The 14,483-nt window shown below is 39.2% G+C and overlaps 1 long non-coding RNA gene across 1 annotated transcript; it reads left to right on the forward strand.

Annotated features, from left to right (window-relative positions):
- The first annotated feature begins 485 nt into the window (after nucleotides 1-485).
- LOC137642261 (uncharacterized) lies at nucleotides 486-12,661 on the forward strand. Its single transcript, XR_011044720.1, has 3 exons — nucleotides 486-535; nucleotides 10,948-11,077; nucleotides 11,479-12,661. It is a non-coding gene; the product is annotated as an uncharacterized lncRNA (long non-coding RNA).
- Nucleotides 12,662-14,483: the final 1,822 nt, after the last annotated feature.

Raw genomic sequence — 14,483 nt, forward strand, 5'->3', positions numbered from 1 at the left:
CTTTTTAGTCCAGTCAATTGCTGGTGTCCAAATATGCGTAGTGATAGATATCCAAGCCTAAGGTAAGGTACGGTACGGAATTTGCCCATTTTTTCGTACCTGAACCGTACCGTACCGTACCTTGGTAAAATTACCGTACCGTAATTCCGCACCGTACTTATAGGCTAAATATCAACCGTACCGTACCGTACCGTACGCCAGTCTTGCCCACAGGCCCCATCGTCAGGAAATACGGCCTAGATACATAAATCAAAACCAATCCATCTGCATTATATTGGTCTGCTCTTAGAATAACTAAGTATACGTCTTATTAAGAAAGAAAATGAGCATTAAAGTATATTTTAAAAATTGTAGATGGCGCCACGGGTTGCCAAGGATGACAAAGGAACGTAAAGTATGAATTGAATGTTGTCTCCGTCGTATCAGATCCTTGATTTTCTCACTTCGAACTGAGTGACGGCTTTCTCGTTCCTCTGCTCGCCTTCATCCCGTTCGTTGATTGGAGTTCCTTATAATTGATTTTTGTGGTTAAATGGTAAGTATTTCTTATAAAAAGGGTATTTTTTTAAAAGTTGGTAATAAGTGAAGTGTTTTTTAATCATAAGATTTTTTTATTGTGCTGTACAACTTTTTTTCGGAATGTTTATCAGAAATTGTGGAAAGGGGCGGAAAATAAGTTATATCTAATTCAGAATCCAGATAATTTTCTAATTTTTCACCCTTACCGGTAGGGTCTAAAACTTTTGGTCTTTGACTTCGTAAATGATCCGGTGAAAGCTTTTTGCATAGGCCTATTACTTTCTTGCAAGTTTCGGTATTAATATCTCGAAACCTTCAACTTGGTCGCATGTGGTCAGCTCCTGAATTAAGTGCATTTTATATAACATTGTAACGTGGTGCATATACTCCAGTTAAATTTTCTTGGTTGCATAATTCCTGTGATAGGTTACTTAGATTTCGTGCCTATTTGAATTTGAATCGGTATATCGTCCTTCGATTTCTTCGAGAAGGGACAAAAGCTACGAATCCTAGATATTTTGAGGTGCATAGTTTTGATGTATAATCGTAATGCACTACCATACCTTTTGTTTTTCTTATAATGAAACAGCATTAAGGCTAACCTCGTCCGCATATATCTTGATAAAATTTTCAGTACAGCTTCAACCAGCACCGTATTTCCGATGTGAAAAATTTGGTTATTATTTTGCAGTTTTTTTTTTTTTCTTTTTTTTTTGTGGTGGGTCGACTACCATAACTGAAAAGTTGTTTTTGTGGTAGTGTATCATCAATTATCAAAACATTGTAATATGTACTGTGCACCAATCTAATTGTGCATTTAAATGCTTAAACATTTTTTCTTTTGGACAATCGTTAAGCATTACGTTATAATAAAAGCGAGTTGTCGTAATCAAAACCTAGGGATGAGTAATGAAACATAATCATAACTGTTTCAGTGCTTCCGTACGAAAAATTAATTTTCAATCCTATTTTCTAAGTCGAGTTGGTTGTAGCTAGTTCGTAGCAGTGTTCATCGTACGCTACCACAAAAACCTCGCCATAATTGAGGGTATTTACCTGTATATTTGTACGTCAAAGTAACAATTATGTACTGGTTTTTATATGCTGCATAACTTCACTGCTCCTCTGTTCTGGTAAGCGGGACATATTTTGCAATGCGTATTAGCCTATGTGTTAGTATATTTGCAATAATTTATCTAATTAATCACAGTTCAAACTGGTTTTTGCTCCGCCATGGGTTGCTACGCTCGTATTTTAACATAATTTCACTGCTACATTGTTCTGTCAAGCGGACCGCGTTTCACTGCACCCGTTACTCATGTGTTAGTATTTTGGAGATTTAATATGATCAATCGCGTAGTTTCAACTGGTTTTTGCTCGACAATGGCTTGCTACACCTACATTTTAAGTCTTACTGCTGCTCTGTTCTGGCAAGCGGGCCAAGTTGCGCTACGAGTGTTAGCCCAATGGGCTAGTATTTCGGTGTTAATTTAATTACCTAATTATTCATAGTCTCAACTGGATATTGTTTGGCCATTGCTTGCTACGCTCGCATTTTAACATAATTTCACTGCTCTGTTCTGGCAAGCGGGCCAAGTTGCGCTGCGAGCTTTAGCCCAATGGGCTAGTATTTCGGTGTTAATTTAATTACCTAATTAATCAGTGTCAACTGGATTTTGTTTGGCCATGGCTTGCTACGTTCGCATTTTAACATAATTTTACTGCTCTGTTCTGGCAAGCGGGCCAAGTTGCGCTAAGAGCGTTAGCCCAATGGGCTAGTATTTAGGTGTTAATTTAATTACCTAATTAATCAGTCTCTACTGGTTTTTGTTTGGCCAAGGCTTGCTACGCTCTCATTTTAATATAATTTTACTGCTCTGTTCTGGCAAGCGGGCCAAGTTGCGCTGCAAGCGTTAGCCCAATGGGCTAGTATTTGGGTGTTAATTTAATTATCTAATTAATCAGTCGCAACTGGTTTTTGTTTGGCCATGGCTTGCTACGCTCTTATTTTTACATAATTTCACCGCTCTGTTCTGGCAAGCGGGCCAATTTGCGCTGCGAGCTTTAGCCCAATGGGCTAGTATTTCGGTGTTAATTTAATTACCTAATTAATCATAGTCTCAACTGGTTTTTGTTTGGCCAAGGCTTGCTACGTTCGCATTTTAACATAATTTCACTGCTCTGTTCTGGCAAGTGGGCCAAGTTGCGCTGCGAGCATTAGCCTAATAGGCTTGTATTTCGGTGTTAATTTAATTACCTAATTAATCATAGTCTCAACTGGTTTTTGTTTGGCCAAGGCTTGCTACGTTCGCATTTTAACATAATTTTACCGCTCTGTTCTGGCAAGCAGGCCAAGTTGCGCTGCGAGCGTTAGCCCAATGGGCTAGTATTTGGGTGTTAATTTAATTATCTAATTAATCAGTCGCAACTGGTTTTTGTTTGGCCATGGCTTGCTACGCTCGCATTTTAACATAATTTCACTGGTCTGTTTTGGCGAGTGGGCCGAGTTGCGCTAAGAGTGTTAGCCAAATGGGCTAGTATTTCTGTGTTAATTTAATTACCTAATTAATCAGTCTCAACTGGTTTTTGTTTGGCCAAGGCTTGCTACGCTCTCATTTTAACATAATTTTACCGCTCTGTTTTGGCAAGCAGGCCAAGTTGCGCTGCGAGCATTAGCCTAATAGGCTTGTATTTCGGTGTTAATTTAATTACCTAATTAATCATAGTCTCAACTGGTTTTTGTTTGGCCAAGGCTTGCTACGTTCGCATTTTAACATAATTTCACTGCTCTGTTCTGGCAAGTGGGCCAAGTTGCGCTGCGAGCATTAGCCTAATAGGCTTGTATTTCGGTGTTAATTTAATTACCTAATTAATCATAGTCTCAACTGGTTTTTGTTTGGCCAAGGCTTGCTACGTTCGCATTTTAACATAATTTTACCGCTCTGTTTTGGCAAGCAGGCCAAGTTGCGCTGCGAGCGTTAGCCCAATGGGCTAGTATTTGGGTGTTAATTTAATTATTTAATTAATCAGTCGCAACTGGTTTTTGTTTGGCCATGGCTTGCTACGCTCGCATTTTAACATAATTTCACTGGTCTGTTTTGGCGAGTGGGCCGAGTTGCGCTAAGAGTGTTAGCCAAATGGGCTAGTATTTCTGTGTTAATTTAATTACCTAATTAATCAGTCTCAACTGGTTTTTGTTTGGCCAAGGCTTGCTACGCTCTCATTTTAACATAATTTTACCGCTCTGTTTTGGCAAGCAGGCCAAGTTGCGCTGCGAGCGTTAGCCCAATGGGCTAGTATTTGGGTGTTAATTTAATTACCTAATTAATCAGTCTCAACTGGATTTTGTTTGGCCATGGCTTGTTATGCTCGCATTTTAACATAATTTCACTGCTCTGTTCTGGCAAGTGGGCCAAGTTGCGCTAAGAGTGTTACCCCAATTGGCTAGTATTTCGGTGTTAATTTGACTACCTAATTAATCAGTCTCGACTGGTTTTTGTTTGGCCAAGGCTTGCTACGCTCTCATTTTAATATAATTTTACTGCTGTTCTGGCAAGCGGGCCAAGTTGCGCTGCGAGCGTTAGCCCAATGGGCTAGTATTTCGGTGTTAATTTAATTACCTAATTAATCAGTCTCAACTGGTTTTTGTTTGGCCAAGGCTTGCTACGCTTTCATTTTAACATAATTTCACTGGTCTGTTTTGGCAAGTGGGCCGAGTTGCGCTACGAGTGTTGGCCCAATGGGTTAGTATTTCGGTGTTAATTTAATTACCTAATTAATCAGTCTCAACTGGATTTTGTTTGGCCATGGCTTGCTACGCTCGCATTTTAACATAATTTCACTGGTCTGTTCTGGCAAGTGGGCCAAGTTGCGCTGCGAGCTTTAGCCCAATGGGCTAGTATTTCGGTGTTAATTTAATTACCTAATTAGTCAGTCTCAACTGGTTTTTGTTTGACCAAGGCTTGCTACGTTCGCATTTTAACATAATTTTACTGCTCTGTTCTGGCAAGCGGGCCAAGTTGCGCTGCGAGCGTTAGCCCAATGGGCTAGTATTTCGGTGTTAATTTAATTACCTAATTAATCAGTCTCAACTGGTTTTTGTTTGGCCAAGGCTTGCTACGCTTTCATTTTAACATAATTTCACTGCTCTGTTCTGGCAAGCGGGCCAATTTGCGCTGCGAGCTTTAGCCCAATGGGCTAGTATTTCGGTGTTAATTTAATTACCTAATTAATCGGTCTCAACTGGTTTTTGTTTGGCCAAGGCTTGTTACGCTCTCATTTTAACATAATTTCACTGCTCGGTTCTGGCAAGCGGGCCAAGTTGCGCTAAGAGCGTTAGCCCAATGGGCTAGTATTTAGGTGTTAATTTAATTACCTAATCAGACAGTCTCAACTGGTTTTTGTTTGGCCAAGGCTTGCTACGCTCTCATTTTAACATAATTTCACTGCTCTGTTCTGGCAAGCGGGCCAATTTGCGCTGCGAGCTTTAGCCCAATGGGCTAGTATTTCGGTGTTAATTTAATTACCTAATTAATCATAGTCTCAACTGGTTTTTGTTTGGCCAAGACTTGCTACGTTCGCATTTTAACATAATTTTACTGCTCTGTTCTGGCAAGCGGGCCAAGTTGCGCTGTGAGCGTTAGCCCAATGGGCTAGTATTTCGGTGTTAATTTAATTACCTAATTAATCAGTCTCGACTGGTTTTTGTTTGGCCAAGGGTTGCTACGCTCTCATTTTAATATAATTTTACTGCTCTGTTCTGGCAAGCGGGCCAAGTTGCGCTGCGAGCGTTAGCCCAATGGGCTAGTATTTGGGTGTTAATTTAATTATCTAATTAATCAGTCGCAACTGGTTTTTGTTTGGCCATGGCTTGCTACGCTCTTATTTTAACATTATTTCACTGCTCTGTTCTGGCAAGCGGGCCAATTTGCGCTGCGAGCTTTAGCCCAATGGGCTAGTATTTCGGTGTTAATTTAATTACCTAATTAATCATAGTCTCAACTGGTTTTTGTTTGGCCAAGGCTTGCTACGTTCGTATTTTAACATAATTTCACTGCTCTGTTCTGGCAAGTGGGCCAAGTTGCGCTGCGAGCGTTAGCCCAATAGGCTTGTATTTCGGTGTAAATTTAATTACCTAATTAATCATAGTCTCAACTGGTTTTTGTTTGGCCAAGGCTTGCTACGCTCTCATTTTAACATAATTTCACTGCTCTGTTCTGGCAACCGGGCCAAGTTGCGCTGCGAGCGTTAGCCCAATAGGCTTGTATTTCGGTGTTAATTTAATTACCTAATTAATCATAGTCTCAACTGGTTTTTGTTTGGCCAAGGCTTGCTACGTTCGCATTTTAACATAATTTTACCGCTCTCTTTTGGCAAGCAGGCCAAGTTGCGCTGCGAGCGTTAGCCCAATGGGCTAGTATTTGGGTGTTAATTTAATTACCTAATTAATCAGTCTCAACTGGATTTTGTTTGGCCATGGCTTGTTACGCTCGCATTTTAACATAATTTCACTGCTCTGTTCTGGCAAGTGGGCCAAGTTGCGCGACGAGTGTTAGCCCAATTGGCTAGTATTTCGGTGTTAATTTGACTACCTAATTAATCAGTCTCAACTGGTTTTTGTTTGGCCAAGGCTTGCTACGCTCTCATTTTAACATAATTTTACCGCTCTGTTCTGGCAAGCAGGCCAAGTTGCGCTGCGAGCGTTAGCCCAATGGGCTAGTATTTGGGTGTTAATTTAATTATCTAATTAATCAGTCGCAACTGGTTTTTTTTTTGGCCATGGCTTGCTACGCTCTCATTTTAATATAATTTCACTGGTCTGTTTTGGCAAGTGGGCCGAGTTGCGCTACGAGTGTTGGCCCAATGGGTTAGTATTTCGGTGTTAATTTAATTACCTAATTAATCAGTCTCAACTGGATTTTGTTTGGCCATGGCTTGCTACGCTCGCATTTTAACATAATTTCACTGGTCTGTTCTGGCAAGTGGGCCAAGTTGCGCTGCGAGCTTTAGCCCAATGAGCTAGTATTTCGGTGTTAATTTAATTACCTAATTAGTCAGTCTCAACTGGTTTTTGTTTGACCAAGGCTTGCTACGTTCGCATTTTAACATAATTTTACTGCTCTGTTCTGGCAAGCGGGCCAAGTTGCGCTGCGAGCTTCAGCCCAATGGGCTAGTATTTCGGTGTTAATTTAATTACCTAATTAATCAGTCTCAACTGGTTTTTGTTTGGCCAAGGCTTGCTACGCTTTCATTTTAACATAATTTCACTGCTCTGTTCTGGCAAGCGGGCCAATTTGCGCTGCGAGCTTTAGCCCAATGGCCTAGTATTTCTGTGTTAATTTAATTACCTAATTAATCGGTCTCAACTGGTTTTTGTTTGGCCAAGGCTTGTTACGCTCTCATTTTAACATAATTTCATTGCTCTGTTCTGGCAAGCGGGCCAAGTTGCGCTGCGAGCGTTAGCTCAATTGGCTAGTATTTCGGTGTTAATTTAATTACTTAGTTAATCATAGTCTCAACAGGTTTTTTTTTGGCCAAGGCTTGCTACGTTCGCATTTTAATATAATTTCACTGCTCTGTTCTGGCAAGCGGGCCAAGTTGCGCTGCGAGCGTTAGCCCAATAGGCTTGTATTTCGGTGTTAATTTAATTACCTAATTAATCAGTCTCAACTGGATTTTGTTTGGCCATGGCTTGCTATGCTCGCATTTTAACATAATTTCACTGGTCTGTTTTGGCAAGTGGGCCAAGTTGCGCTACGAGTGTTAGCCCAATGGGCTAGTATTTCGGTGTTAATTTAATTACGTAATTAATCATAGTCTCAACTGGTTTTTGTTTGGCCAAGGCTTGCTACGCTCTCATTTTAACATAATTTCACTGCTCTGTTCTGGCAAGCGGGCCAAGTTGCGCTGCGAGCGTTAGCCCAATAGGCTTGTATTTCGGTGTTAATTTAATTACCTAATTAATCATAGTCTCAACTGGTTTTTGTTTGGCCAAGGCTTGCTACGTTCGCATTTTAACATAATTTTACTGCTCTGATCTGGCAAGCGGGCCAAGTTGCGCTGCGAGCGTTAGCCCAATGGGCTAGTATTTGGGTGTTAATTTAATTACCTAATTAATCAGTCTCAACTGGATTTTGTTTAACCATGGCTTGCTACGCTCGCATTTTAACATAATTTCACTGGTCTGTTTTGGCAAGTGGGCCAAGTTGCGCTAAGAGTGTTAGCCCAATTGGCTAGTATTTCGGTGTTAATTTAATTACTTAATCAGTCTCAACTGGTTTTTGTTTACCATGGCTTGCTACACTGTCAATTTAGCATAATTTTACTGCTCTGTTCTGGCAAGGGGGCCAAGTTGCGCTGCGAGCGTTAGCCCAATTGGCTAGTATTTGGGTGTTAATTTAATTATCTAATTAATCAGTCGCAACTGGTTTTTGTTTGGCCATGGCTTGCTACGCTCGCATTTTAACATAATTTCTCTGGTCTGTTTTGGCAAGTGGGCCAAGTTGCGCTACGAGTGTTAGCCCAATGGGCTAGTATTTCGGTGTTAATTTGATTAACTAATTAATCAGTCTCAACTGGATTTTGTTTGGCCATGGCTTGCTATGCTCGCATTTTAACATAAATTCACTGGTCTGTTTTGGCAAGTGGGCCAAGTTGTGCTACGAGTGTTAGCCCAATGGGCTAGTATTTGGGTGTTAATTTAATTACCTAATTAATCAGTCTCAACTGGATTTTGTTTGGCCATGGCTTGCTATGCTCGCATTTTAACATAAATTCACTGGTCTGTTTTGGCAAGTGGGCCAAGTTGGGCTACGAGTGTTAGCCCAATGGGCTAGTATTTGGGTGGTAATTTAATTACCTAATTAATCAGTCTCAATTGGTTTTTGATTGGCCATGGCTTGCTACGCTCGCATTTTAACATAATTTCACTGCTCTGTTCTGACAAGCGGGCTAAGTTTCGCTACGAGCGTTAGCCCAATGGGTTAGTATTTCGGTGTTAATTTAATTACCTAATTAATCAGTCTCAACTTGATTTTGTTTGGCCATGGCTTGTTACGCTCGCATTTTAACATAATTTTACTGCTCTGTTCTGGCAAGTGGGCCAAGTTGCCCTACGAGTGTTAGCCCAATAGGCTAGTATTTCGGTGTTAATTTAATTACCTAATTAATCAGTCTCAACTGGTTTTTGTTTGGCCAAGGCTTGCTACGCTCTCATTTTAACATAATTTCACTGCTCTGTTCTGGCAAGCGGGCCAAGTTGCGCTGCGAGCGTTAGCCCAATAGGCTTGTATTTCGGTGTTAATTTAATTACCTAATTAATCATAGTCTCAACTGGTTTTTGTTTGGTCAAGGCTTGCTACGTTCGCATTTTAACATAATTTTACTGCTCTGATCTGGCAAGCGGGCCAAGTTGCGCTGCGAGCGTTAGCCCAATGGGCTAGTATTTGGGTGTTAATTTAATTACCTAATTAATCAGTCTCAACTGGATTTTGTTTGGCCATGGCTTGCTATGCTCGCATTTTAACATAATTTCACTGGTCTGTTTTGGCAAGTGGGCCAAGTTGCGCTACGAGTGTTAGCCCAATGGGCTAGTATTTCGGTGTTAATTTAATTACCTAATTAATCATAGTCTCAACTGGTTTTTGTTTGGCCAAGGCTTGCTACGCTCTCATTTTAACATAATTTCACTGGTCTGTTCTGGCAAGCGGGCCAAGTTGCGCCGCGAGCGTTAGCCTAATGGGCTAGTATTTCGGTGTTAATTTAATTACCTAAGTAATCAGTCTTAACTGGTTTTTATTTTGCCATGTCTTGCTACGCTCGCATTTTAACATAATTTCACTGCTCTGTTCTCGCAAGCGGGCCAAGTTTCGCTATGAGCGTTAACCCAATAGGCTAGTATTTTGGTGTTAATTTAATTACCTAATTAATCATATTCTCAACTGGTTTTTGTTTAGCCATGGCTTACTACGTTCGCATTTTAACAATAGTTTCACTGTGGGTCCAGTTTTAGGTGCTGTGGTTCCAGTTGCAGGAAGTTTTCCCATTGCTCCTATTGTAACAAAACCATATTTAGAGTTTTTTACATCAGAGGAAGCTATGGTCTGGGGAACAGACAGACCTGCACATCCTGCTGGTTGCCCAGACCATAACACCTTTGCGGTGGTAGTTCTTCCTCCTCTTCCAATTCTGATGTTGCTGTATCACTCAAAAAGACTGATCACAAATCCTTAAGGAACTATCTCTCCTCTCGTGAGTTCTCACTGTAACTGACCCCGGAAGCACACCAAATCTGGCAAGTCGGCAACCGCCAGCACAGCGGCTTCAGGTGAGCAGTTCTGGGAGAGATTGAGCTCCTTTACTATATGCCACTTGAAGATGGAATGTGTACTTGCTTTCTCAGTTCTTGTCGTGACCTGGGAGGACTGTTCCTTATCCTTGGTGAGCCTCTCAGTTCAGTAGACCACTGAGGTTATAGATTGTTACCCAAGTTATAGAGCTTGCCTGACAACCAATACCTTCGGTGTAGGCTAGCAGATCCTGAATTTCTAGTAACGGTGACCACTGTTTAATCAGCTGCAGGTGAATATTTTAACCTGGACCTATCACAAACCTCATACAGGAGGCCAATGAGGGTCTCACACTACCTCCTATAGCAGGTATGGAGATCTTCCACAGGCAGCTACTCTCTGGAGTTTGTTAGCAAATCTTTATCCCAGTTACATAGTTTTTCACCAGTCACAGGCGAGATGTCCTTCCCATTGTGCAGTAGGATGAAGGTATAGATTGCAATCTATTTTCTCTATTACGAAGTGTTCTCAAAAGCATGGACAGCAGGTAGTCCCGCTTCAACCTGTGAGTTAAAGCTGGGTACTAAGCTAATGTGGGTGGGCACTCTGGTGGGTGGTTGGGCTTGGAACTCAAACCGAACATACTTCACCTTAAACTATTCATTGATGGTTCCACCTTGCGCTGAAGCCCTATCCTATTTCAAAGGACATAAGTTTGTATAGCAATGAAATAACAATTACTTAAAATACTATTTTTAATCTTGATATATTCCTCAATTTATGGGTTAAATAAAAAGATGAAGATTAATCTGAATATATGGGATAAAGTGAAAATTAAATTTACTTGGTTCTGGATAGCTGCCTGATTGACATGTATGATGTTTTCAAGCCTTAATATGCTTCATCTGAGGACGGACTGTAGTACAGCAATGATTCAGTCCTCAAACTCGCTTCCCTTAACTCAATATGAAATTTAGGAAATTTCCTGTGATTCAGTCCTCAAACTCGCTTCCCTTAACTCAATATGAAATTTAGGAAATTTCCTGTAAGGAACAAATGTTAATGTTTTAATTGAAATGATTGATTTTAGTAATATTAACTTTGTGTATAACAGGATTCTAATAGTGAATTTTTCTTTCAGAAAAAAAATGCTCCATCTTCAAAATGACATATTATGAATCCACAACACGGCAAATTGGAAAAATCTTATCTAAATGGTTGAAAAATTCGAGCACATCATGTGGGACAAATAACATGGAAAAACTAGAAAGGTGAGGAAAAACTGTTATTTTGTCTAATCTTTCAAGTTGGTGTTTGAAGGATTGAATTAAGTCCATATATTATAGAATGTCAAATACCTACTGTAGCAGTGTATAAATGTTGTGGGTTAGCATAAAGACTTTTAATTGAGAATTTTAATAATTATTGCAGCCTTCTTGTAGTTTGTTTTATTGTTTAATCAATAGTATTAAGTGTTATAAAAACAATTAACAATTTATATTTATGAAATATTCCTGAAATTTCCATAACCATATTTCTAGGTTTTCCAAAATTTTAACTTCAGTAAGATTACCGTTTCACACTAGCAATCAAACTATTGTATAGCATTTACAAAATATCTTTGCATCTCCGGGTTGTATTGTTGGCATTAATAAAGCTTTTAATTTTTCAGGTGGAATATCCCGTTCGAAATTATGGACTCTAAAACTTGAAGCTCGTCTCTGTTCTTAGGAACTGCATAGAGAAACCAACAATAGAGAAAACTACAAGTCGACTAACAGGAGCCCTGCAGGAATATCAGGAATTACACATGGAAACAAGACTACCTAACAGTCATTTATTGCACCATGAATAATAGAAGAAATGTGAAATAATTTTACCAATTTTATTGGTATATTGTAAAAAATATCTTATCTTAGGTTTAGGTCATATATTTAATCTCATTTTTTGAATTTGCTGATCTCTTTAAGTTAGGCTTGGGTCAGATTTAATCTATGAATATAGACCTCATTAACTCTTATTCTGTGAAATCATACTTCAAGTCAAGCTTAGATCATAGACCTGAATGTGAAATTAGATACCTCAATAACTCGAGCATAGCTAGTGGGCTTTACTCTTATTGTGAAATTATAGACCTCATTAACTTAGGTCAGATTTAATTTTGTGACATTACAGATCTCATCAACTTGGGCTTAGGTCATGTTTTCATCTTGTGAAATTATAGATCTCAACTCAGGCTTAGGCCATGGGCTTTAATCTTGTGAAATTATAGATCTCAACTCAGGCTTAGGTCATGGCCTTTAATCTTGTGAAATTATAGATCTCAATTCAGGCTTAGGTCATGGGCTTTATTCTTGTGAAATTATAGATCTCAATTCAGGCTTAGGTCATGGGCTTTATTCTTGTGAATTTATAGATCTCAACTCAGGCTTAGGTCATGGGCTTTATTCTTGTGAATTTATAGATCTCAACTCAGGCTTAGGTCATGGGCTTTAATCTTGTGATATTATAGATCTCAATTGAGGCTTAGGTCATGGGCTTTTATCTTGTGAAATTATCGATCTCAACTCAGGCTTAGGTCATGGCCTTTAATCTTGTGAAATTATAGATCTCAATTCAGGCTTAGGTCATGGGCTTTAATCTTGTGAAATTATAGATCTCAACTCAGGCTTAGGTCATGGGCTTTAATCTTGTGATATTATCGATCTCAACTCAGGCTTAGGTCATGGGCTTTAATCTTGTGATATTATCGATCTCAACTCAGGCTTAGGTCATGGGCTTTAATCTTGTGATATTATCGATCTCAACTCAGGCTTAGGTCATGGGCTTTAATCTTGTGAAATTATAGATCTCAACTCAGGCTTAGGTCATGGGTTTTATTCTTGTGAATTTATAGATCTCAACTCAGGCTTAGGTCATGGGCTTTATTCTTGTGAATTTATAGATCTCAACTCAGGTTCAGGTCATGGGCTTTAATCTTGTGATATTATAGATCTCAATTGAGGCTTAGGTCATGGGCTTTTATCTTGTGAAATTATCGATCTCAATTCAGGCTTAGGTCATGGGCTTTAATCTTGTGAAATTATTGATCTCAACTCAGGCTTAGGTCATGGGCTTTAATCTTGTGATATTAGAGATCTCAACTCAGGCTTAGGTCATGGGCTTTAATCTTGTGATATTATAGATTTCAACTCAGGCTTAGGTCATGGGCTTTAATCTTGTGATATTATAGATTTCAACTCAGGCTTAGGTCATGGGCTTTAATCTTGTGATATTATAGATCTCAATTCAGGCTTAGGTCATGGGCTTTAATCTTGTGATATTAGAGATCTCAACTCAGGCTTAGGTCATGGGCTTTAATCTTGTGATATTAGAGATCTCAACTCAGGCTTAGGTCATGGGCTTTAATCTTGTGAAATTATAGATTTCAACTCAGGCTTAGGTCATGGGCTTTAATCTTGTGATATTATAGATCTCAACTCAGGCTTAGGTCATGGGCTTTAATCTTGTGATATTATAGATTTCAACTCAGGCTTAGGTCATGGGCTTTAATCTTGTGATATTATAGATCTCAATTCAGGCTTAGGTCATGGGCTTTAATCTAGTGATATTAGAGATCTCAACTCAGGCTTAGGTCATGGGCTTTAATCTTGTGAAATTATTGATCTCAACTCAGGCTTAGGTCATGGGCTTTAATCTTGTGATATTAGAGATCTCAACTCAGGCTTAGGTCATGGGCTTTAATCTTGTGATATTATAGATTTCAACTCAGGCTTAGGTCATGGGCTTTAATCTTGTGATATTATAGATTTCAACTCAGGCTTAGGTCATGGGCTTTAATCTTGTGATATTATAGATCTCAATTCAGGCTTAGGTCATGGGCTTTAATCTTGTGATATTAGAGATCTCAACTCAGGCTTAGGTCATGGGCTTTAATCTTGTGATATTAGAGATCTCAACTCAGGCTTAGGTCATGGGCTTTAATCTTGTGAAATTATAGATTTCAACTCAGGCTTAGGTCATGGGCTTTAATCTTGTGATATTAGAGATCTCAACTCAGGCTTAGGTCATGGGCTTTAATCTTGTGAAATTATAGATTTCAACTCAGGCTTAGGTCATGGGCTTTAATCTTGTGATATTATAGATCTCAACTCAGGCTTAGGTCATGGGCTTTAATCTTGTGATATTATAGATCTCAACTCAGGCTTAGGTCATGGGCTTTAATCTTGTGATATTAGAGATCTCAACTCAGGCTTAGGTCATGGGCTTTAATCTTGTGATATTAGAGATCTCAACTCAGGCTTAGGTCATGGGCTTTAATCTTGTGATATTAGAGATCTCAACTCAGGCTTAGGTCATGGGCTTTAATCTTGTGATATTATAGATCTCAACTCAGGCTTAGGTCATGGGCTTTAATCTTGTGAAATTATAGATTTGACTCGAGCATAGGTCATAGATTTAATATTTTTTTCTGATATTATAAAATCATTAAATCAAGCTTAGGTAATTTTTTTCATTGTGAAATTCATGGTCATTGAGTCAGGTTTAGTGGGTACATATAATCTTAAATTAGACGTCATTAACTCAGGCTTAGGTCATTGTTTTTGTGAAATTGTGCTAATTAACGCAGGCTTAGGTGGTCATGGACTTAATCTTATTGTGAAATTATACCTCATT

The sequence above is a fragment of the Palaemon carinicauda genome, chromosome 6 (assembly GCF_036898095.1).
Source record: "Palaemon carinicauda isolate YSFRI2023 chromosome 6, ASM3689809v2, whole genome shotgun sequence".
Taxonomy (NCBI): Eukaryota; Metazoa; Arthropoda; class Malacostraca; order Decapoda; family Palaemonidae; genus Palaemon; species Palaemon carinicauda.